Source organism: Pan troglodytes, chromosome 9 (genome assembly GCF_028858775.2).
Source record: "Pan troglodytes isolate AG18354 chromosome 9, NHGRI_mPanTro3-v2.0_pri, whole genome shotgun sequence".
In the NCBI taxonomy this organism is placed as follows: domain Eukaryota; kingdom Metazoa; phylum Chordata; class Mammalia; order Primates; family Hominidae; genus Pan; species Pan troglodytes.
In genome coordinates, this window is record NC_072407.2 from 25,083,745 (window position 1) to 25,108,024 (window position 24,280).

Genomic DNA, 24,280 nt, shown 5'->3' on the forward strand with positions numbered 1-24,280 from the left:
GTTGCTCTTGGGAAGTCTAGATAAAACAAAACAAACCACCTACTTTCTGCAAAAAATTACCAATTATATCCCTTTCTTTTCAGTTGCTATATATGTTTGTCAGCCAGAACTTTCTGATGGTAGCTAATGTTTGAAAAAATGATAGTATGCATCCCCCCCTGTTTTTTTGTTTATAATTTAATGGAAATACTTTTTTATAATACAATTTTATAATAATTGGTGTCAAATTTTACCACATTTACTTTAGGCATGTATTAGATGGACCTAATGGCTATTAATAAATGACTTCTTGATGTCATGTAATATGCTAATAGCTTTTCTAATGTCAAGCCATTTTGCATTACTGAACAAATGCCTACTTAGTTAGTAGTAGTATACAATTTATTTAACATTTCAGATGTACAATTTCTAGAATTTCTAAATTTCTTAAATACTGTTTCCTAGTATTTTACACCAGAACTGGCTTTTATCTTGGAGCTATCTTTCTGATTCTTTCGTGTTATTGTATTAGGTTTTAGTACCAAGTTTATGCTAACATATAAAATGGGCCAGGAAATGTTTAGCCAGACTTCAGAGGGCTAGTTTAGGTTCAAGAATGATAACTCACAATTAATTTAATGTTACTTCTACTTGGTTTGTTTCGTGAACCAGCTAACATGCAGTCTAAAGGGTGTACAGCAGCTGAGGATGTGAGCGAATGGACACTGCTCCCCAGCATCTCTAATTCTTCAGAGAAGTGTGCCAAAAACTAGGTAACCAGTGCATCACGTAGAAGGTGAATGCTTCAAGTCAGGGAGGCCCAGAGCTGAGGTCTTTTGCCTTTACACCCTTATGCTGATGGCAGTTCCACACTGAATTGCCCTATAAGGCATTTCTTGTACAGTTGGGTACTACTTTCTGTGTTCTGTTTCTGACTCTTTTACCCACCCTAGAGTAGACCCAGTTATGACTTATTAGGAAACATCCATTTTTTTTTCCTTAACTCAGGATACTAATAGAGTATAGGAGCTATTGGTAATTTTGAAGTTTGAAACAACTTTCTGGTGAAAAGAGCTCTGGAGCTTTTTTTGAAAATAATTGCTAGATGTCTTTTCATTTATTTTACACTTTTTGATCTACTCACATTTTATACTTCTGGGTCAATCTATGGTCATGTTTCCTAGAAAGTTATCTGTTTCCTCAGAATTTTCATATTCATTTAAAAAAGTGAAAGTGTTTTTCATACCTTTGGGTCTTTTGTGAAATCCTCATTTGTATTCCTAATTATGATGATCTGTCTCTTTGCTTCCTTCACTCTGTTGATGTCTTCTTTCCTTTTACAATCCTCTCTTGGATAACGTAACCATGTTCCCTTGCTTCTCATCCTCCCTCTTACAGGAGAGGAGTTTTTAACCTGCTGGGTTCCTTTTAATTTTCTGGCACCTGTGACTTAGGCTTGACCTTTTCGAGTTGTAAACAAAGATGATTCTTGCTTTCCGGGGGCTATGCAAACCACAGGAAGACAGCCATAAGCATGTTTAGCACTGTTTACCAACTACCTTACGATTCTTAGGCTCTCACTTCCCTCCCTTCCCTTCCATGCACATGGAATGTCCACGCCTCCACTGGCTTCTCTCATTTTCCTCTGTTGGCATTGTCCTGTTATGCCATGGCTTCCCTCCATGCTTGCTGCCCTTTATTGTTCCAGCTGGCAAGACAGAGCTCAGTGCTGCTGAGAGTCTCTAAGATGTGCTTCCCCAAAAAGCACACTCTGACTTGGAGACTAGCATGCAGGAATTTATTGGTGGGGTCTTCTCAAGATCGATATCTGTGAAAAAATGGAAGAAACAGAGCAGGACAATGGAGAAGTTGAACTGCCATGCAGTCACAATAAAAGCCTCAGCCAGTTCCACAGGAAGCTCTGACGCTGGGATGGCTCAGCTGAGTTGTCCTGCATTGAAATAAATGGATCACATCAACCTGGCAGACGCTAGTCATTGGATGTACCCCCTAGGAAGGAGACATAATTCTGGTAATCCTATTGCGACAGAGGCAGCTCTTCTCCACTAAGGGAAATTCCCAGAAAGAGACTCAGCTGAAAGCTGTCAGTTACCCACACTTCCAGAATCCGAAGGAATAAATGTTTCAGGTCTTTATAAGGGAGCTAGTCCATAAAGCCCCTGCAGTTACTAAAGGAAACTTTACTGTTACCCTTTTCAACGTGCTTTTGATTTTGTTTTTGAAACTTCTCCTGAGCAGCCACCCCATTGTAAGAGTTTTCAAATTTTTCTCTCTCCCAAAGAAATTACATCTCTTTTAGCCAACTTTAGTTGATTTGGCTTCTAGATGATGCCAGAAACTTTAGTGACTTGTAAGGTCTGTCATTAAGGAACATAGAGCAAATTCCCCCCAAGATGAGAGCTAGATTGCATTTGATTAAATGTGTGGAACTGCACATAAACACTTTCTTTGCTATCCAGAGCCACTGCCATAGGGTGTATCTTTAGAGTCTGCTGCCTCAGAGTGAGATATTGACTCAATAACTTTTTTTTTTTTTGAGATGAAGTCTCTCTTTGTCACCCAGGCTGGAGTGCTGTGGCATCATCTCGGCTGCCTGCAACCTCCATCTCCCAGGTTCAAGCAATTCTCCTGTCTCAGCCTCCTGAGTAGCTGGGACTACAGGTGCATGCCACCACTCCTGCCTAATTTTTGTATTTTTAGTAGAGACGGTGTTTCACCGTATTGGTCAGTCTGGTCCCGAACGGCTGACTTCAGGTTAATTAATCCGTGCCATTAATTTGCGGTAACTCCCTATTGCAGGCCTGAATTCAATGCTTTAAAAGTTAAATTGGGAAACATATATGTTAATCAAACGTTAGTTTGACAACTGATGCCACAAGCAAACGCAGATGTAGACGTCAATCACTGGTGATGGCTAATGCTGCATCTTAAAAGCTTTCAGAGGCGATGAATAAAAAATATAAGATATAATTATCTGCCTTTGTCAGCAGTATTAACTTGGCTTGCCCCACTCCTTCTTAGCACATGAGATAATATGTATGGTTTTATTTAGCATTGTGATATTAGGGGTATGTGAAGAAACTGAAAAAGGAAAACTTGCAAACCCACCCCCGCCCCCCGCTTTTTTTTTAACAGCTTCAATCTTTCTTCAGTAAACTAATAATTTTAATCAGATTCCTGGAAGTGACAATCTGAATAGAGATTACTTAAAACTCATAAATTATATAAATGTAATTTTTGAGACAATCTATTTTAAATTGGCCTTTTTTTGAAGGAAGTTGATTTAATAAGGTGTCATATGAATGTTAGATAGCACAGGCTCTGAAATGACTGGAAGAATTAAAATATACAGTGTTATCTGACTCGGAGAAGAGAAATTATTTCTAAATCTTCTATGGCACATAACTATTCAGACCCATGTCCTGGATCAGCCTACAAGGCTTGGTTCAGGGTCAGTAAGAACTGCTTCTAAAGATAAATGATTTTTTAAAATGTTTTCTCTGTTAATGTCTGTCTTCTTCTTTAACTAGGATGAAGAAATACCAGGGTCACCTCATAGCCTCCTAAACTCTCTGGGACTTAGTGTTCTCATCTGTATAGTAAGGAGGTTAGACTCTAGGACCACAAAGATTCCACCTGATTCTGACACTCTGTAATTCTAGGATCTATTCTAGATAGCCAAGTGGCTGTGTCTCTATAGATCTGGGGTTCAGGAGGCTACTTCTTACAATTCCTCACCACCTTACTGGCTCCCCAAGGTTGTCCTAGCTGCTGAGGTTGATGGCTTTCCAATGGAAATGGATCCCAGGGTCAGGAGCCTCATGTAGACACCTTTCTCACTTCCTGGACTCTGCACCCAATGCTCGAAATCCGGTGGTTGTCTACTCAGAGGAAAGAAAGTCCTTATACAAAAAAGATACTTGACATACATGTTCATAGCAACCCAATTCACAATGACAAAATATGGAACCAGCCCAGATGCCCCTTAATCAACTAGTAGATAAAGAAAATGTGGCATACATATACCATGGAATACTACTCAGCCATAAAAAGGAATGAAATAATAGCATTCACAGCAACCTGGATGGAGTTGGAGACCATTATTCTTAAGTGAAGTAACTCAGGAATGGAAAACCAAACACTGTATGTTCTCACTTGTAAATGGGAGCTAAGCTATGAGGACACAAAGGCATGAGAAGTATACAATGGACTTTTGGAACTCAGGAGAAATGGTGGGAGGGGGCTCAGGGATAAAAGACTATACATTGGGTACGTGTACACTGCTCGGGTGATATGTGCACCAAAATCTCAGAAGCTACCACTAAAGGACTTATTAATGTAACTAAACACCACCTGTTCCCCAAAAACTTGAGAAAAGTAATAAAACCTGAGAAAACTAAGAAAAATAATAATAATAAAAAAAGAAATCCAGTGGTTGGATTGTTATTAGCATCCGTGTAACTATGGCCTCCCATCTATGGGACATGACACTTTTCATTTGTAGATTCCAGGGCTAGGAGTGGTGGGGGATAAGGAAGTGATCTTCACCGCATGTCTAGCACCAGTGCTGCCAGAATAAATACTTGTTTTCTCTCTTCTCCTGGCACATTCTTTCATTCATTCAACAAAAATTGAGAACCTACAATGCATCAGGCATTGTTCTAGGGGCCAGGGAGGGGGCTGTAACAGTGACAAAAGACTGAGAAAAATCCCTGCTTTTATGGGGCTTACATCCTAGCAAGAGTAAATAGAAAATAAACATAATAGATAAGTACATTGTATAGTATATTAGAAGATGACAAGTGTGGATGAGAAAAATATAGCAGAGTCAGGGAGATGGAAAATGCTGGTAGTGGGAAGCGTACGATTTTTAGTAGGGTGTTCCTCACTGAGAAGGTAGCCAAAAACAGACCTGCATGGAGTGAGTGAGCTATGTAGGTATCTGGAGAAGAGCGTTTCAGGCTGAAGAAATAGCCAGTACAAATGCCACAAGACAGGAATGAACAACCAGGAGACCATTATGTCTGGAGTGTGGTGAGATGGGGGAAAGTGGGATGTGAAGTAGAGATTAGGGTAGGCAGGATCTCCAAGGTCTTGTACATCATTGTAAGACCTTTTGCTTTTGCTTTGGGTGAAGTTGGGACCACAGAAGAGTCTGAACTGAACAGTCACATGATCTCACTTACATTTAAACAGGATCAGTGTGGCAAGCGGGGAGGCAGGCAGATCACTTAGGAGGCTCCTAGAAAAATCCAAGAAGAGATGATGGTATCTTGGACCACATGGTAGCAACAGAGGTGGTAAGAATGGTAACATTCTTCATATATGTTGGGAGTATAGCCAATAATTTATGAATGTAGTGAGTCAATCAATAAACATTTATCGAGTAGTCGTCTATATGCCAGCTACAGTTCCAGGTATGAAGAAATAGTGAGGAAGGAAATCTCCAGCTGTGCTGTGAAGGAAATAAAGTGGGTTATATTTGGGACTCTGGAGAGTGAGTGGGCGAGAGGACTGGTGCATTTAGTTTGGTCACTGAGGAGGTCGCTGAGGTCTGAGTGAGGAGAAGCCCCCACATCAAACCTTGCAGTAGAGCAATCCACTGCAGAGGGGATACGGATGCAAAGGCCCCAAGACAGGTACAAGCTTGGCATGTTTGAAGAAACAAGGAGTCCAGTGTCTGTGGGTGAGTCGAGGGAGTGGGAGGTGGAGATAAAAGATGAAGTTGGAATGGTAGGCAGGACCAAATCAGGTGGGGAATTTGTAGATAAGGGAAGACAGTTTGGGTCACTGAGGCTTGTGGCAGAGACACCAGGCAGCTTGAAGGGAGATAGACACTCTGTGTTTGATATTAGACCACCCACTGAAGCAGAATGTCAGCTGTCTGGAGCCCATGTGCAGGAGGGCTCCCGTCCCAACCTGAACAGTGGGTAAAGCTGGAACTGGTCTGTGTTAGGATGACCCATTTTTTTTATTATTATACTTTAAGTTCTGGGATACATGTACAGAACGTGCAGGTTTGTTACATAGGTATACGTGTGCCATGGTGGTTTGTTGCACCCGTCAACCTGTCATCTACATTAGGTATTTCTCCTAATGCTATCCCTCCCCTAGCCCCCCACCCCGCGACAGGCCCCAGTGTGTGATGTTCCCTTCCCTGTGTCCATGTGTTTTCATTGTTCAACTCCCACTTATAAGTGAGAACATGCGGTGTTTGGTTTTCTGTTCTTGTGTTAGTTTGCTGAGAATGATGGTTTCCAGCTTCGTCCATGTCCCTGCAAAGGACATGAACTCAGGATGACCCATTTTGGACTTAATTGCACTCTTACAGCTTTGAGCTTTCTTCAAGAGCCTTGAAGACTTCAGGGCAGGAGCCCTCCTCAGGGAACACAGAGGGATGCACTCAGTACTGCATCCTCAGTGTTAGCTTAGAAGCAGCAGATGGTGCTAGGAAAACCTTCCTGAGTCCCATACAGTGAAGGGAAAAAACCATCAGCTTTTCTTTCAGTCTTTTCTGTCACTTTCAAGAGCATCCTGCCACAGTCTCCATCAGTCAAAAACAGATGGAGCTGGAGAAATTGTCAGGCCTTGGGAAGGTTTCCCTAAAACATAATTGTTTGGCAAAATTGCTTTTCTTTGTATATGTGTCCATGTTTACAATAGATCTCCTTCAGGCTGCAGGGTGCCTTTCTTGAGCGAATGTGTCTCTCTGATAAACCAGATTCTTGGTCAAAATCAATTTCTGCTTATATGAAATCTAAACAATAAGAATAACAACAGCAATAAAGAACTTAGTGTTTTTTTCCCCATTTACTATTTTGTAGGTTCTTCCTATGTATCTTTCAAAACATGATTGCTTTCCATGATTTCAGAAGCAATACATTTTCATTACAGAAAAGTTGGAATGTAGAAAAATCTTAAAAATGAAATAAAACCATCCATAATCCTATTACCTAGAGATAAACCATAGTTAACATTTTGATTTGAACTCTTCCAATTTCTGCCTGTGTGTTTCCCTCTCTTTTTTTCTCTCTCTCTTACCCTTTCTCTGTAATATAAATATTTTTCTTTTTACAAAGTTAGGTAAACAAGTGAGAGCCCATTTTTGTTTTAACTTACATTATTTTTATTGCTAATATATTAAACATTTTTGTATGCATATTATGCATTTTATTTCTTCTGTGAATTGCAAATTGATGTCCTTTGCTCATTTTTCTATTTGTGTATTCATCTTTGTCTTTTTTATTTTTATGGCTTAAAAGATGGTCAGTTATTTCCTAAGTTTATAATTTGCCTCTTAATTTTCTTTAATGGTGTTCATGAATTGTCAGACATTTTTGATTTATGTCAAACCCTTAAAATCTTTATCATCTTGCTTCTTTCCTTGCTTTTATAATTTGAAAGTCAGTCCTCACTGGTAGACTATTTTTAATTTCTATACGATTTTATAGTTTAATTTTAAAGAATTAATTGTTTAGTTGTGGCTACCTTGCCTTATGGTGTGAGGTAGGTGTCTAATGTTATTATTTTTTTCTCAAATAGTTGATCAAATGTACCAGAACTATTTATTAAATAATCCTAATTTTATTGCCAATTTAAAATGTCTTTTATTATATGGAAAAAATTATGTATACCTAAGTCAGAATTTTAGTTTTTGTAGCATTATGCTGTGTTTTTATTATCAGGTTATACATATTTTTAGCTCAGCTTATTTTCAATTTTAATTTTTCTCTCTTTTTCCTTTAAAAATTGTTTTATTCTTTTTTATTGATTTTTCTAGGTGTTCCTAATAGTTGTATCAAATTTCAAATATACATTTTAATTGGAATTGCATTAGATTTATAAATAGTTTTGAGAGTGCTAACACTTTTATGTGAACACAGTATCCCTCTTTTGCAAGTCAACTTCTATATCCCTTAATAAAATTTTAAAGCTTATTTTCTTTTTATAGACCTTACATAATTCTTTATAAATCTGTTACTGTGTCTTTGAGCATCTGGTTCACTAATATGAATAGAAACCTTCTTTCTTCTGTTATCTTTTCTAATTGATTTTTGGTCTTATTTAGGAAAGATATTGACCGATGGTTTTATTTTTTGACTGATCTCATACTGAATGGAGGGAGTACCCAGGAGGGATTGGTTAAACATGGCCAAGGTGGGAGAGGTGGGTCAGGGATGCCTCTCAAGGCAAAACACTGGGTCATGGACTGTTCCTTTCATTTTCTATTCCTACACAGTTAAGGATTGTGTTGAACATACCACAGAAGCTCAGTAAAAATCATTTAGAAATACTTTTTGGTTATTCAAATAATTCTTTTTTACTTCTGGTAATAATGAGGATGGGAAAGGAGGGCTAGACGGGAATATTGACTTCCACTCTGTATACTTTGGAGTATTATAATATCTAGGTCAATGTATTACCAACTGCCAACAGTTACTGAGCACTATCAGTGGTCTAGGCTCTGGGCCAGACACTCATCATGGATTAATGCATTTAATCTTCACAACATGCTTATGAGGATATCCTCTATTTGAGGATAGAAAAGCTGAAGTGAGAGAGGTCCAGTAATTTGCCCAGATCACAGAGACAGTAGGGATAGAGTCAGACTGAATGAAGCAGGGCAGCAGTTCAATAGCCCTGGCTCCTAAAGGCTGAGCTACATTGCTTCTTGGGCATTCCCCTCATGAAAGTCCCTTCCAAGAATAATATGACATCGTATTATCCATGGCATTATGATATTGGCAAACAATAATACCTTATTTGCTAACTTTTAGAAGTCAAACTGATTCTAGTTGGGATCTCAGGGTAAAGAGGTACCGTAGCAGAAAAACTTCCCCTCAGAAGTGAGGAGGTTTGGGTCCCTGTTTTACTCTTCATCTAACTCCTTATTAAGTCACCTTCCCTTTCTGACCTCAGTGTTGTCATCTAAAAAAATGAGGGAGGATTATGTAAATTTCAGGGAACATTTTAGGAACACTAACAAACTGTGGTTGTTATAATACAGTCTTCTGGAAAATCTACCTTTTAAAGGAACATTCATTTGAGACACATGTTTTCTCGCTGGACAGAAAGCTTATTCTTTTAACAAATCAATTACTTTAGCAAGCTCTTTTCTCCATTACATTACATTTTATTTTTTATTAAAACTTAAAATAAATGTTCCTGTAAACATAAATGCACATCAAATGAAAACTTCCATATTTGCCAATTCATAGAAGTACTGAATTTTAGAACATGAAAGTATATTAGAGATTATCTAGCACAGATAAGGAAACTGAAGCTCTGGGATCCTGAATTACTTCCTGAAATTACACAGGGAGTAAGTGGCAGAAATATGATTGAAAACCATGTTTGGCTTCTAGCTACAGCCTATATTATGACAGTGATTTCCACTGTAAAAATATTTGGGTAGCAAAAACAAAAAAAATGAAGAAATTTCTAGGAGAAAAAGGATAAGAAAAGGGGTTTATGAGTTTAAAAGTTTGAAGGCTTGAAAAATAAAAGATAACAAACTTGCCATATATATGAGTGAGTGTATCCTTAATATATTAAGAACTTTGTCAAATCAATAAGAAAAAAGGTAAACATGTAAATTTTAAAGATGGGGCAAAACAAAACACATAAGAAGGCATTTCATAAGACATAAATGGCCCATTGAAAACTGTTAAATTTCTCTGCTAATCAAATATATGCAAACTAAAATGATTAGATGCATTTTTCATCTATCAAATAAGACAAGCTTAGGTAAAGATCACACCAGCAGGAAAAAGGACACCCTCTCACTTTTCTTTTGGGAAGTGGATGGGAGCTACTTTTTTTACCAGAGAAATTTGTCAGTTTCATCAAGTGTCTTAAAATGTTGCATATCCTCTGAGCCAGCAATTTTACTCTTAGGAATTTATCTTTAGGAGTGATTATGCTTGTTTGTAAATATATCAATATATTTATCTACCTATTATTTAAAATAGAAAAAGTCTTGAAACAATGTTTAACAACAAGAAACTGGTCAAATGTATTAGTCTATATCCATACAATTAAAAAGTAGTACTTAAAATAATAATATAGAGAATATGCAATGAAAAGAAATGAACATTTGGTATATTATTATGTGTATACAAAACACAAGCTGCAGATGGGTGTTTAATTAAATTCCTATTTTAAAAAATTATACCAGTACTTAAAAATGTATCCCCAAAATATAAAAACTGACTATAGATTATGGATAGTTTTTAAAATTTTGCCTATCTGTGTTTTTTAACTTTTCTATAATGAACATAAATTATTTTTATGCTAGGAAAAAATTAATACTAGAATTATTTCCAAACATGCTTACATGGTTTAAAGAAACTGTTATTATTTTTTTCTTATGCTTTCTCCTATAGGCAGAGTTTGTTGATTAAAAGCTGCTATGTCAATTGTTTGCCATCTTTCAGAAGAGGAGGTTGAGTTTGAGCTTGAAATCTAGGCCATAGAAAGTTCCAGAAATATAAACAATGTCACTGTGTACAAGGCTAAGGAGATTTTAATACTCACCAGTGGGCAGAGCTCTCATAATATATAACTGATAGACTGATGGATAGAAAGACAATTGTATGGGTATGGGACCATGGAAGGCCTATGAAACAAATCTGTACAAATTTGCTTTCTGGTTTAGGCATACAGATTCATAAGTTCATTACAATTTTTTAAAATTAGAATACATTTTGAGTTACTTTGCCTAAAAATGTATTGTCTTTATATCCTCCTTCAATTATAATAAAATAGTTTGAGTCTGACAGTCATCTTCTGAAATGAAAACATGATTTAATGAAATGACATATTCCAAGCTTTAAGTGAAGCAAATGTTTGGTTTAGCTTGTTTAAATTAAATCATTGTTCTCCTTTGCTGTTATTAGTAAGCACACTTAATGTCATTTCTTGTTTCACACTGTGCATTTAGATGTATTATGGAAATGGGGTGGGAGACTTTGTAGCATTTTATCTTGCTTGCAGAGTGACACTTAAGCCCCTGACTGGCAAAACTCTAATGGTGATGATATTTGTGTTTATCCTCTACTAGTAAAGAAGGGTGATCTTCTAGATCTAACATGAACTTTTTCTTTCTCCACAGTGCCAAGTGCATTTTCTGTGGGTTTTGGGGGAGATATAATTAACTGAGATGTAGTGATGTATTATTTATATAAACAGGGCTTTAGAGCTCTAGAATATCTTATGGAAATGTGACATCTAATTTTGATGAGGGCACTTGGTCTTGCATTGAGTGTCAGAGGGACTAGCTTAGCTGTGGGACTTCCCACAGATTTATAGAACCTAATTTCTTTCATCTTTTTATTGTTATCTTTTTGGTTTTGTGTCAAGTTCCAGGATGAGATTCATGATTTCTGTGCAAGTGGAAAATAAAATTGCATTGAATATGGACTCAGAGCCACCTTTGGTGGCCAATCATCATTTTTTTCTGATCTTCTCTGTTTGAGTACCATTGGCCTTTACATTCTCAACACTTAATAATATACTGGGCACAGGATGAATTGTGAAATCCTGCTTATCCTTCAGGGCTCAGCACAAATGGTACCCTTCTTTATGGTAGAACAGAGGTTTACATATGTTTCACCTTTTTTATGGCAGTTGCATTTTCTTAACTCTCCATCTCTACATCTACACTTTGAGTTTCCGAGCTTCCTGAGGGCACAGAACAAGTTTTTTTTTTGTTTTTTTTGTTTTCAAATTTTTATCTGCAGATAAAAAAATGTACCTAACTCATAGTCAGTACTCAGTGAACATTTGCTGCCTTTGCTGACTGGAACCTTGGGATTTTTCCAGCTGCTTTTCATACTTCATTCTGAATCCATTCTAAGAAAGCCTTTCTTAAATGTAGCCTTCACCCTTACTCCCCAAGAAGAATCTTTGCTCTTCTCTTGGATTTTAGTCCTCATGATACCAAAAGACATCCCAATAAGAAAGTATTAATTACCCTGGTATAATATTTTATTTCACCAAGCCATAGAAAAATTGGTATTTTACCAATTTGGAGAAATTAAGAGCTTTTTACTTTCTGATATACACCAGGGTCTGAAAGTGATTAACATAATATGACTTAATTCCCCTACTCTGTAGGACAGTAGTCATCTCTTCTATGCCCTATAGGACCCCAGGAATAACAGAGCATGGGGATGAATAAATAGGTTTGCCTTTCGCTACTGCATCTTCCTTTGCTGCTACTGGAATTAAGTAGAATAGGCTTTTGCTGAGTCAGAGGTTGGAGCTATGTCCTTAAATTTAAAAAATCAGTTCATCTTATGACATCTTGTGATTATGGTTGTGCATAAATATGCCAATATATTTCTCTATCTATTATTTAAAATAGAGAAAGTCTTGAAACAATGTCTAGTAACAAGAAACTGGTCAAATTTATTAAAAAGCTCTTATTTTCTCAAGAGCCCATCTGCCTGGACCCAGCACACTAGCCATAGTAGCATGCCTTATGCTAATGAACCACATGGGGTTAGGCACATTAATTAGGTAAATAGGACCTTGGTGTCACTCTCTGCTTCTGCTAGGAAGACCATGCTGTCACCATTCATTTCTACAAGCCGTATCTGTAGCTGTAGCCTCACTTGGCCCAGCTATGGCTCTGAACTCCCACAGCCTGGTCTTGAATCTTGACTCTGCTACCTATTATCTTAGGGACACTGGGCAAGTCACTTAACCTCTATGAGTCTCAATTTCTCCTTCTGTATTATGAAAATTTTATTTCCTTCATAGGATTGTTGTGATTATTAAATCAAACTATACATGTTAATAGCCTGTAAACACTTAAAAAAGTTAGCTGTTGTTGTTAATTAAAAAGTTCAGTCATTTGCTTCCTGTGAATATGTGCCTTAGCTATGCCATCATTATTATGGGGGATTGTCTTTGTGTGTGTGTATGTTTCTATATAACATTGCAACCTAGTTCTCATTATACTTGCTGACATCTGGTAAAATGTTATATTATTGATTTCATCATTCCATTATGTAGCAAATAATGAGCCAGAGAGTTGGGAGACGTAGAGTACAAAAGAAGAAAATTCTTGAATTGTCTAGGACTAGTTCCATTATCTCTGAAAGCACTTGTGTTTGTGGACATCCCCCACCTTTGTTTTTGTTTTTGATTTTGTTTTTGTTTTGAGACAGAGTCTCACTTTGTTGCCCAGCCTGGAGTGCAATGGCATGATCTCCGCTCACTGCAACCTTCGCCTCCCAGGTTCAAGTGATTCTCCTGCCTCAGCCTCCTGAGTAGCTGGGATTACAGGCATGCTCAGCCTCCTGAGTAGCTGGGATTACAGGTGTGCACCACTATGCCCGGCTAATTTTTGTATTTTTTAGTAGAGATGGGGTTTCACCCTATTGATCAGGCAGGACTTGAACTCCTGACCCCATGATCCGCCTGCCTCGGCATCCCAAAGTGCTGGGATTACAGGCGTGAGCCACCACGCCTGGCCCCACCCTTTCTTTTTTATGCCTAAAGGGACTTTGATATTGCAAAGCCTAACAACCAGCCTAAATCTGCTGGTAGATGTGTTAGTTCTTCCTACTATGCATTAACCACAGATTTAAATCCTGGGGATACAACAGTAAACAAGACAGATAAAGCCTGAGTTCACATGGAGCTTATATTCTGGTGGAGCCAGACAGTAGGCAAACACATAAGTGAGGAGTGTATGTGTGTGTGTAAAATGATTTCAAGTCATGATAAAACACTAAATCAACCAGAATAATGAAATAGAATTGACTGGAGTGGAGTGACAGTAGGATTGGCTTTATCAAAGAGATCAGGGAAGACTTCAATGAGGAAGTGATATTTCAGTAGAACTTTGAAGGGTACACAGGAGTTGACCAGATAAAAAAGAAGGAGAAAGCTGTTCCACTGTAAAGTTTTAGTTAGGAAGTTAGACTTTGGGGCCAGATCCACTTTTGACTAGCTAGCCTTGGACAAGGTATTTAACCTCATTATACTTTTGTCTACCCATCTGAAAAAGGGGTTTGCTCTAAGGATTAGATTAAAATATATTTCTTACATTGCTCAATTTGGTGCCTTGCTCAAGAAACATGAACTGTCATTAACATTTGCAAAGGTCTTAGAGTGAGAGAAAGGGAGATAGTCTTCGCTGATACTTCGGATTTTGCTGTCGATGGTAGAGAAGCAAAAGTCCGTTTTTGCTTCTCCTCCAGAGAACTGGAGGTGGGAGCATTTATGCTTCTTTCTCATTCATGTCTCCAGTTAGGCTGGTAGGAGTCTGAGACATTAACTGAGCCATGTTTTACTAGATGAGGTAAATCTCTTTAGGAACGGTCTGTGTTCTTTTCAATTAGCTGAACTCTCATTCTTCCTCCAACTCAGCCTTAGTCTTTCTATTCTCTCTCCTTGAAGGGAGTGAGTTAGGCAGGACTTGCCTCAGACCATACATTCTCCAGATTGTCTACTTGCAACTGGTTGGTCTGTTTTTCCCCAAGGTAGTTTCAAATGTTTAGAATTATGCATCCAATATGGTGGCCACTTACCACTGTGGTTATTGATAGCACTTGAAATGTGGTTAGTCGAATTTGAGATGTGTTATAAGTGTGAAATGCACACTACATTTTCATAAATTAATGTGAAAAAGTAAAATCATTAATAATTTTTTAGTGTTGATTATAACTTAGGCTAATATCTAAGACATAGTTGGTTACATAAAATATATAATGAACATTAGCTTTACCCTTTTGAATTTGTTAACGGTGATTACTGAAAAACTTAAAATTACATAGGTGGTTCAGATTTGAGGCTTATATTTCTTTTGAGTAGTGCTGATCTAGAAGTATGAGAAGACTAGAAGCTTCCATTCTCCCTTAGATCTAAGCCACAGTTGTCAATCCAGTTATTAATAAATCTATTAATTAGAAAGCTTTTGGCTAAACTTTCTTTTCTATTTCATGAACTAGTTATAAACCAAAAGGTAGAAGGAGTGAACTTTGGTTCACTTGCCTTTAGTGTTTGAGGGACTATATTCCAACATCAATTGGTATACTGCAATTCAGTTCTGGCACTAACCCCCTGGAATTACCATTGATCCTACAAGCTAAAGGGCACATTCCACAGCAAGACTGCCCTCATTTCATACTAATTGACTATAAATCTGGGGATTTTTATGGCCTTCCCTGGGCTTGATAATTCATGGGAACAAATCACAGAATTCAGGCAAGTTCTACAGTTATGATTATAGTTTTCCTTTTTTGTTTGTTTGTTTATTTATTTGTTTATTTTTTTATTTTTTAGACAGAGTCTCACTCTGTCGCCCAGACTGGGGTGCATTGGCACAATCTCAGCTCACTGCCACCTCCGCCTCCTGGGTTCAAGCAATTCTCATCCCTTAGCCTTCCAAGTAGCTGGGATTACAAACGTATGCCACCAGGTCCAGCTAATGTGTGTGTGTGTGTATATGTATATGTATTTTTAGTAGAGATGGGGTTTCACCATGTTGGCCAGGCTGGTCTTGAACTCCTGAGCTCCAGTGATCCCCCTGCCTCAGACTCCTGAAGTGCTAGGATTACAAATGTGAGCCACTGGGCCCAGCTGATTATAGTTTTATTAAGAAGAATACAAATCAGGAACAGTTAAACGATGAGACACAGAAGGTGAGTTCTGGGAGAGGCCCTAGCACAGAGCTTCCATGGCTTCTTCCCCTGGAATCAGGGCGCATCAACCTCCTGGCACACTGAGGTGTTCACCAACCAGGAAGCTCCACTGAGCTTCAGTGTCCAGAGGTTTTATTGGAGTTTTATTACACAGGCATGGTTGATTGAATCACTGACCATTTAGTTGAACTCAATCTCTAGTCCCCCTTCTCTCCCTGGAGGTCAAATTGCTTCAAAATCCCAACCCTCTAATTATATGCTTCTTCTTTTTGGTGACCAGCCCCAATCCTGACATTATCTAGGGGTCCACCATGAGTTATTTCATTAGCATAAACACATGTGTGATAAAGGAGGCTCATATATAACAAAGACACACTTATATTACTTGAGAAATTTCAAGGATTTTAGAAGCTCTGTGCCAGGAGCCTGAAACAAAGACCAGACAAATTCTTTGTAACACAACAGACTGAAAAATGCAGTGTGAGAAGAGCAAAAAGACTAATTCACCATTTAACTAATGTTTATTGAGCCGCATTTTTCTAGACACTTCAGATATATTAGTGAATATCAAACATTCCTGTTCTTGAACCTTGCATTCCAGCAGGTGAGACAGACAACAATAAACAAAGTAACTAATAAATCAATTATAAAAACTATTTGAAGTTGGTGCTATGGGAGAAAGCAAAAATAAAACAGATTGTCAGTGTTGGTGTGGTGTGATTGGCAAACTGTGGGCTGTAATTTATAATACACTGGTCAGTGTAGATCTTCTAGGAGAGTGGCACTGAAGCAAAGACTTGAAGGAAGTGATGGAGTTAGCCTTGCAGCAATCATGGAGAAGAATGTTTTTGTCAAGGAAATAGCCAGTGCAAAGGGCTGAAGGCAGGTATGTTTCTGTCATAGTCAGGAAACAGCTAGAAGGGCCTTGTAACCAGAGCCAGGGAAGACAGTGGGAGAGGAGAGAAATAGAGGCAGCAAGGGGCCAGATGGTGTAGGGCCTCATAGGCCATTGTATAGTCTTTGACTTTTTTCTGAGTGAACTCTTCCATTTGGAGAATGGCACTAACTTCCTCTTTAATAAATTTACACAGGCTGCTGTGGTAAAAATGGACTATAACAAACAAGAATAGAAGGAAGACTAGTTTTGAGGCAGTTGTCATTTTCCAGGCGCGAGATGATAGTAGTTCAGAACAGGGTGTTAAGAGAGGAGTGGGTGACAATCGGTCAGGTTTTGGAGATGTTTTGAAGCTAGAGCCGATAGGATTTCCTCCGAAATTGAAAAGTGAGGGGTTGAGTAGTCCAAGGGAAGACTGGGTACTGGATGTCTTCTAGGCTATGGTAAAAAGTTCAGATTTTATCCTGTGTGCAATGGAAAGCTGCTGAAGAGTATAAGCTGAGTGGCCTGATTATATTAGCACATTATAAAAGTCACTCTGGAGGTTCTATGGAGGAAGGATGGGAAAGTGGCGAAGAGTGGAGAGTGGGGGGTGGAGAGGTAGCATTTAAACTCCTTGTAGGTATTAAGTGCTCTTACGTTAGACGACCCATGTCATTTCATATTAGACATTAAAACACACCCACATCTCCTATTAAATAGCAATTTTGCTATAAAAATTATAAAGCAGTTTAATAATTTTGCTTGTGAAATTATTTGACCTGGATTACCCATTTAATTCACAAATCACTTTGATTCCTCAGCAATCATTATGCATACTTAAGTGAGAAAATCTGACCTACAAGTTGATTTCAGATGTAAACATATTTTTTACAATTTGTAATTTTTAACAGTGTAGAATTTAATGATACAGTGGTACATTGTGTAGACAAATCAACACATCTTAATATTGATTATGTCTGATTATGTCGTCTTCTTTTTGAATTTTTGAGCACATACTTTCTTTTATACAATTCTCTAAGGTTTTTATAGGCTCCTAAAAACCTTATAGGCTCATAAGCCTAATGGATTAAATGACTCTGGATACCCCGAGAACAGTTAGAAAGCTGTGTTTTCTGAGAGGGACCTTTAAAAGGATCTGGTTTTCACTAGCTTCATAAAAGCAGGATTTTAGAGAAATCCAAGTGTTTACCATGTCCTAGGGTTTGTTACATAATTTCTACATTCATTTTTCAGAAGTTACCTTCTGTTTCTCATACAACTTATCTTGAACTTGCTAGAATGATTGGATGATTTTGCTCCTTGACTCTATTTGCTATAATACGGTCTGTTCATGTCATTATGGAACTATTTTCCACTCTGATTCAGTGAGGATTTCTATAGAATTATTAAGAGGCTGAAAAAAAGACACAAAACATTGATTTTGTTTTTACCACCCTTGATAATGGATTATCTTTTTATTTTCCTGATAACCTGGCATTGGATTGCATGCGTTGAATTCAAAGAGAAATCTAGTCCTAGCTATGTTACACAGGGCTAGATGTTAACTGTGGAGTAAATAATTCTAAGGGGACACTGCTCATTTTAACTCTGAATTCACTTTTAGTTACTATAAAATGGCAAAAGATTTTGCAATGAATATGCAAAGAAATGTCTTTTCTGTATTCAATTGAATAAGTGCTTTTGAGATTAAATGTTCTGATATTGTATGTACTACACAAGAAAGAGGAAATAGTTAAGAAAAATCAAACTAGAATTTTTAAAGATCAAGTTATTTTCCCCTTGTTCATCAGAATGGACTTGCTAGGACCATTTATAAATACTTGTTCCTTTGTAGGGGAACTCACCCATGTCTACCCTACTTGTTCCTAATTCAGTTGTAATTTTGAATGTTACAATTTATCTGATTTGCAGCCTATTCCTGAGTGGTATTCTTAGTTTCACTTTTAAATGAATACGGTTCATCAGATTTGATTGTTCTTTTGTGCCCATTTGCTTTGGAGTCCTTGCTAGTAATGAAACAAAAGGCTTTTCAGATGGATATTTGAGTGATGAATGATGACACCTTTTTCTCTTTACCTTACTTCAAGCTGCCAATCTCTTCACAAAGACATTGTGTCTCCCTGTTCTCTTAGTACACCACTTTCACTGCTGTGATAGAAAATCTTAACAGTCAGCACTGAAATTGCCTTCCTCACGTGATCATCTCACACTTTGCATGGATAGTTGCCTGTGATAAGTATTTTACGTTCTTCTCTTACCGTATTAGTGGAGTTGGTAGCAGGATGATTTTTTGGCCTTTATTTTTGTTTTAAATACAACATAAAAAAGTACAAAAGGAAACAATCAAAAATACGGACTAGGGATTTAGACTTTTCAATCCACAGCTTTTCCTTTCTCTGCGTACTTTGGGCAAGTTAATTTATTTCTCTCTGTGTTGATCAGCTCACTAATCTGTAAAATAAAGGTTGCTATCATTCATTCAATGCATATTTATTAGAATGCCTATCTTTCAGGAAGTATTCTAGGTACTGAGTATATATAACACTGAATAAAAGAGTTCCAGGTCCAGTGTGGTGGCTCATGACTGTAATCTCAGCACTTTGGGAGGCTGAGGTGGGCAGATCACTTGAGGTCACGAATTAGAAACCAGCCTGCTCAGCAACATGGTGAAACCTTGTCTCTACTAAAAATACAAAAGTTATCTGGGTGTGATGGTGCACGCTTGTAATCCCAGCTACTTGGGAGGCTGAGGCAGGAGGGTCGCTTGAACCCAGGAGGCAGGGGTTGTAGTGAGCCAAGATTGCACCACTGCAATCCAGCCTGAGCGACAGAGCGAGACTCCATTGCAAAAAAATTAAAAAAGTAAATAAATAAATAAATAAATAAATAAATAAATAGAGTTCCTACCCTCTTGGAGTTACCTTTTATTAAGGTATGAAGGAGACAGCAAGTGAGACCATCTGACACATATATTCCTTCCTATATTGCTATTTCTTTTTACCTTTTCTCCCTTCACAGTAAGGAATTAGCTTCATGAAAGTATATTTATAATTATTATTTTTGTGCTTCATTTTTGTTGCTTTGCTTTCACATCTGAAAGGGGAATTTGTGGTGAAGTTGTAACTTTTAAACATAAGAGTTCCTAACAAGTACGAGGAAAGGAAATGATTAGGAGAAATTTCTGGACAGCGCTTAAGTCAAATGTCCTAGATTCTGACTGCTTGGGAGAGTTAAAACCTTCTAATTTTGCAAACATGATTTTTTTTTAAAGTCTTGCATTTTAAAGTAATGTTCAAAAATCTCACTGGCCCAGTCTGGGATGTAACACTACTGTCTCTAATTAGAGTAAGGCTTGCTCTTCCGAAACCTGTATGCTGGGAGGAAGACAACTCACAGTGCTCAGAGGAATGTCTTCAGAAATGTTTTTGACCAAAGGAAAAACTAATGAAGAAATTTTACAGAGAGGAAGTTCTCTTTCCTTGGAGAAAAAGATGTGTTAACGAAGGAGTCTGAAAACTAACTGCAGGTGAATTGCAAAATGCTTTGGAGAGCATTGGCTTAGTATATACCATGAATAAGATATATTTCTAAAATAGTATAATCTATATTCTGTAACAGATTTGTCACTTTGTTTAGAACTCTATTCTAGGCCGGGCATGGTGGCTCACGCCTGTAATCCCAGCACTTTGGGAGGCCAAGGTGGATGGATCACTTGAGGTCAGGAGTTCAAGACAAGCCTGGCCAACATGGTGAAACCTGGTCTCTACTAAAAATATAAAAATTAGCCGGGTGTGGTGGCACACACCTGCAATCCCAGCTACCTGGGAGTTCGAGGCAGGAAACTCACTTGAACTCGGGAGGCGGAGGTTGTAGTGAGCCGAGATTGCATCACTGCACTCCAGCCTGGGCAACAGAGTGAGACGCCATCTCAAAAAAAAAAAAAAAAAAAAAAAGACCTCTATTCTAGAACTATATTCTTTAACAGATTTGTTGCTTTAAGTACATTTTTCTCATAGATGGAGATGTATTCATTCTGGTGTCTAGTGGCCTTTGGATGTAACCTAGACCCTGTGCCTGGATGAATGGAGGTCTTTGTGCAAGAAGGGCCCTATTGATATAAATGATGGCTAACATTTCAGGAGTGCATATCATGTGGTATGTTCAGTTTTATACCTTTTACATATATTACCTCATTTAATCATCACAACATTCTCTCCATTTTAGAAATAAACATAAAAGGCTTAACTAATTTGCCCAAGACCATGGAGTTGATAAATAGTAGAGTCAGAATTTAAAGTAGGACCATCTGAGTCAAGTCTACTCTTTCCACTTCATTAGATAAACAACGGATAATTCTATAAGAATTAGAATCCACTGAGTGGCCTGGAATAAATGTAGACATGGAATAGGAACTTGCTATATTAGTCTGATTCTTCCTCTCTTCTCACTTCTCTTTGCCCTTCAACACACACATACACACTGAAAACACACATAATACTTGAAAACACATTTGTATGCAGAGATAAATGGGTGCAGCCAGTGGGCGGGGCTGCAGAGCAAAAAGGCCAGTCCACCGATAATGCAGATTGTTTGCTATTGACGATTAGATTCAGGAACCCAAGGGCCTCCAATAGCTGTGCAGTGTGGCTAGAGGTGCATTGAATAAATACTTGGGGCTGAATTAATTGAGCAGAACTACCTTTTGAATACCTAAAGTTTGCCTGAAGGAAATCTTCAGGGCCTTGGAGAGTGCTTAATATGTATTAAATAAATGAGGCTTTTGGTGCCTGGGGAGCCCCTAAATTAAGGCAGTGACAAAGGGAATGGATTAGCTCTAAACATGGGTGTATACATAAATGTACACATTCCTTTGGAGTCCACATTTCTTTGGACTCAAATCCTACAGAATACAACCAGACACTGCTTTTCATTCAGAATTTTCTTTCTTGTGGAAACACTCCATTTGGCTCTTGCAATTTGGATTTGAAAGTAGTGAACGTCTGTGTCCATTTGGCATGAACAGAAGGCCTTAGAATTTGGACACAGGAGGAATAGCTAATGGATACGGGGCTTAATACCTTGGTGATGGGATCTGTGCAGCAAACCACCAGGACACACGTTTACCTGTGTAACAAACCTGCACGTCCTGCACATGTACCCTTGAACTTAACATAAAAGTTAGAAAAAATAAAAAAGAAAGAAAACAGATGTGTTTGTTCTTCAACTCTTTTGAATGGTTCATTGCATGGAAAATTGTTACTCACAGTATCATCCATTTACAGTGAGAGCTTCTATAAGTTGTCAACACCACTTAAAGACATCAATAAGTAGAGTCTTTGGACGTTATTGATGGCTGGCAACTGACTTAATAGAGGGACTGGCACTCTGGAGGGCGGGGGAATGGAAGGGAAGCAACATGGGGAGTAAAATCTATGCATTTAGTCCAGTAAGTCCCACCCTTTTGTGAAGTTGTTTGACCTGATGTCATCTAATTAAAGCTACTCTTCCATACAAAGCATTGTGTGACATATATATTTAAAATTATGTTTAAAATTAACTAGATTTTTGGTTTGAAGTATTATTTGTAGAATTTTAGTATCTTTCTTGACTGAAATGATTGTGATACTGTAGGGTGGGAATCACTGATTAAGGGCCAGTGGTGTAGACTAGAAAAATATGGATTTTGCAGGCAGGAGGCCAGGCTCCCCTGTCAATTTCACCACTTGCTGTCTGTGTGATCCTGTTTGGGAAAGCCATGTAACCTCTCTGAGCTTCTTTAAGCTTTAAATAGTTGAAGTGTGTGGACACAATGCCCAACACACAGTAAGTGCGCTATAAATCCTTACTTTCATTCCTTCCCTTCTTTCAAATAGATAGACGCTCATAGATAATAATGATGCTGTCAGGAACCATGTGATAACGTATATTGGAGGGACAAAATAGTTTCCTTGCCTGAAATGACGGGTTTGCTCATCTCACACCTTGACTAACCTACTTACTGAGTCACTCCAAGGCTGTTTTTTTTTTTTGAAGTAGCCTAACGCCAAACATATGCTGACAGTGATTTCAATATGGAGCATTGTACTAAATTAAATGAGAAGAAAACTCAAAGGCAGCTGGATGTACACTAGTATCTATACATATCTTGTCTCCTTGGAGGTTTTCTCATTTAATAGACGTAGAAAATTTCAGGAGTTAAACTGCCCTTATAAAGAAATGAAGGTTTTAAAATTAGTAGACTTGGTGTTTGAGGATCCTGGATGAACTTTAATCTAGAGTTTTTTATACTCTCCAAATGGTATTATAAGGCTGGCTTCTCAGAGACTAAAGTAAGAGCTAAAAGGAGTTAGAAAACCAGATGTTGGGGCTGATTCAATAGCAGTAAATCTTATTGCTGTTCCAGGGGCTCCATGAGGATTCTGCTACTAAAATTGAACAATATTTTTCCTAATTTGCAAAAAAATACATTAATACAGAGAATGTGCTTATTTTCTAGGTTTGCATCCATGCTTTTTCTTAATTTTGGCACCTGCTATTTCTTGCCTTTTCCAGAGTCTTGTGTGAGCCGAGCATATACCATTCAGTACAGTATTTGAGTATGTTTCAATAGTTCATGATGAGTTGCAAAGCAACCATGACATTCAAGTTAGCGTCTCATAAAATCTGAGCATCATTGTCTGAGATTTGAGCCTAAAGATGCCTTAAAAAGCATCTTTAAGTATGAGTGACCTTAGCCAGGTCAACTATCCCTCTTGCCAGATCGAAAATATCAGAAAAAAACTTTTTCTCTCCCTTATTCTGACAACAGGGAGCCCTACTTATCATGCTTACTTAAAAACTGACAAACACATCTCCCATTGTAAAGACGCTAAGCATTTTAAGTGCTAACCTTGTTTTTAGCCCTCCTACTTCCTATAGTCCAGGTTTGCCTCAGAATCTCAGAACATCACCATAGCTATGAGGTTAAGAGTGTAGTTTTGCAGTCGGGGTGACTTGGTTTTAAATCCTGCCCCATTCGCTGTGTAATCTTGGGCAAATTTGGGGCCTCAGTTTTATTATTTGCAAAATATAAATAGTAGCACCTCACTAGTAAGTTTGTTGTGATGATAAATAAATTAAGCCGGAATTGCATACTCTCTTTGGAGAAGGGATCACCTCTGGTTTAAACATTGCAGTAACTCCAGTGCCCATAGCATATACTCAGTAAATATTATGTAAGAAAATTAATGGATAATGCATCTTAAGCAGTTAGCAACATGTCTGGCACGTATTGGCCTCTCAATAAATAGTAAAGATGGCAATAATAATAATGGTAGTCATTGTATCATTATCATTAAGTTACTACATCTTTTGAAATAAATTTTGAAAAACTACCAAGAATATTTTGCGGCTGGAAGACTGGATATGTTTAAAATGACATTTCCGAAGGCAGCCTCCTAAACTTCAATGCCCTTTTCATATCATCAGTGTAGCTTTGGACAAAACAGTCTCTGGCCATGTCTTATTTCATAAGGCCAAACTTTGAGAATAATCTGACTTCCAGTCTCCCTCTCTTGCAAGCTGTGTTTCCAGACTGTTGAGTGGCTCCTGGAAGCAGCAGGTGGTTCATGGATGCAGACATCAGGAATCAAAGCTCGGCTCTAAGAGGGGAGAAGATGGAAAGTTCTTTGAGTCCTTTTGGCTGAATAGGTGTCTTAATGAGATGATCACTCCAGGAAGCATTTCT

At 37.9% G+C, this 24,280-nt stretch overlaps 1 protein-coding gene and 1 long non-coding RNA gene across 3 annotated transcripts in view; one reads left to right on the top strand and one right to left on the bottom strand.

The window, feature by feature from the left end:
* Nucleotides 1–24,280, top strand: part of NELL1 (neural EGFL like 1) — a 910,206-nt gene that overhangs the window by 376,114 nt on the left and 509,812 nt on the right. The window lies entirely within an intron of this gene.
* LOC134807336 (uncharacterized) lies at nucleotides 1,786–23,958 on the bottom strand. Its single transcript, XR_010147510.1, has 3 exons — nucleotides 23,929–23,958; nucleotides 5,187–5,242; nucleotides 1,786–1,807 (listed from the first exon to the last, which is right to left on the bottom strand). It is a non-coding gene; the product is annotated as an uncharacterized LOC134807336 (long non-coding RNA).